The sequence below is a fragment of the Phalangium opilio genome, unplaced genomic scaffold (assembly GCF_054372755.1).
Source record: "Phalangium opilio isolate 3A_F unplaced genomic scaffold, DU_Popi_V2 ptg000329l_1, whole genome shotgun sequence".
NCBI lineage: Eukaryota > Metazoa > Arthropoda > Arachnida > Opiliones > Phalangiidae > Phalangium > Phalangium opilio.
Genome location: NW_028324226.1, coordinates 10311750 through 10313145, shown reverse-complemented (window position 1 = coordinate 10313145; position 1396 = coordinate 10311750). Strand labels below are relative to the sequence as shown.

The 1396-nt window shown below is 48.1% G+C and overlaps 1 non-coding gene across 1 annotated transcript; it reads left to right on the top strand.

The window, feature by feature from the left end:
- The first annotated feature begins 250 nt into the window (after nucleotides 1-250).
- On the top strand, nucleotides 251-323 carry TRNAI-GAU (transfer RNA isoleucine (anticodon GAU)). The gene has a single exon. It is a non-coding gene; the product is annotated as a tRNA-Ile (tRNA).
- The last annotated feature ends 1073 nt before the right edge of the window (nucleotides 324-1396 follow it).

The window sequence follows — 1396 nt, the reverse complement described above, 5'->3', positions numbered from 1 at the left end:
GGTTGGTGGTTCGAGCCCACCCGGGAGCGGTGTTGTGGGATCTCAAATGTCACGTATAAAGCGAAAGTTTTTCCACAATACCTGACGACCATATACTTTTTGGGCTTCGGTGGCGCAATGGTTAGCGCACTCCGCTGTTATTCAAAAGGTTGGTGGTTCGAGCCCACCCGGGAGCGGTGTTGTGAGGTCTCAGATGTAGCGTAAAAAGTCATAGCTTTTCCACAATACCTGACAACCATTTAATTTCTGAGCTTCCGTGGCTCAATGGTTAGCGCGTTCGGCTGATAACCAATAGGTTGGTGGTTCGAGCCCACCCGGGAGCGGTGTTGTGGGATCTCAAATGTCACGTATAAAGCCAAAGTTTTTCCACAATCCCTGACGACCATATACTTTTTGGGCTTCCGTGGCGCAATGGTTAGCGCGCTCCGCTGTTATTCAAAATGTTGGTGGTTCGAGCCCATTCGGGAGCGGTGTTGTGAGGTTTCAAATGTAACGTTTAAATTCAGCGTTTTTCCACAATACCTGACGAACATGTAATTTTTGGGCTTCCGTGGCACAATAGTTAGCGCGTTCAGCTGTTAACCGAAAGGTTGGTGGTTAGAGCCCACCCGGGAGAAGTTTTGTGGGGTCTTAGATGTAGCGTAAAAAGTCAAAACTTTTCCACAATACGTGACAAAGATTTAATTTCTGAGCTTCCGTGGCTCAATGGTTAGCGCGTTCGGCTGTTAACCAATAGGTTGGTGGTTCGAGCCCACCCGGGGCGGTGTTGTGGGATCTCAAATGTCACGTATAAAGCCAAAGTTTTTCCACAATACCTGACGACCATATACTTTTTGGGCTTCGGTGGCGCAATGGTTAGCGCACTCCGCTGTTATTCAAAAGGTTGGTGGTTCGAGCCCACCCGGGAGCGGTGTTGTGAGGTCTCAGATGTAGCGTAAAAAGTCATAGCTTTTCCACAATACCTGACAACCATTTAATTTCTGAGCTTCCGTGGCTCAATGGTTAGCGCGTTCGGCTGTTAACCAATAGGTTGCTGGTTCGAGCCCACCCGGGAGCGGTGTTGTGGGATCTCAAATGTCACGTATAAAGCCAAAGTTTTTCCACAATCCCTGACGACCATATACTTTTTGGGCTTCCGTGGCGCAATGGTTAGCGCGCTCCGCTGTTATTCAAAATGTTGGTGGTTCGAGCCCATTCGGGAGCGGTGTTGTGAGGTTTCAAATGTAACGTTTAAATTCAGAGTTTTTCCACAATACCTGACGAACATGTAATTTTTGGGCTTCCGTGGCACAATAGTTAGCGCGTTCAGCTGTTAACCGAAAGGTTGGTGGTTAGAGCCCACCCGGGAGAAGTTTTGTGGGGTCTTAGATGTAGCGTAAAAAGTCAAAACTTTTCC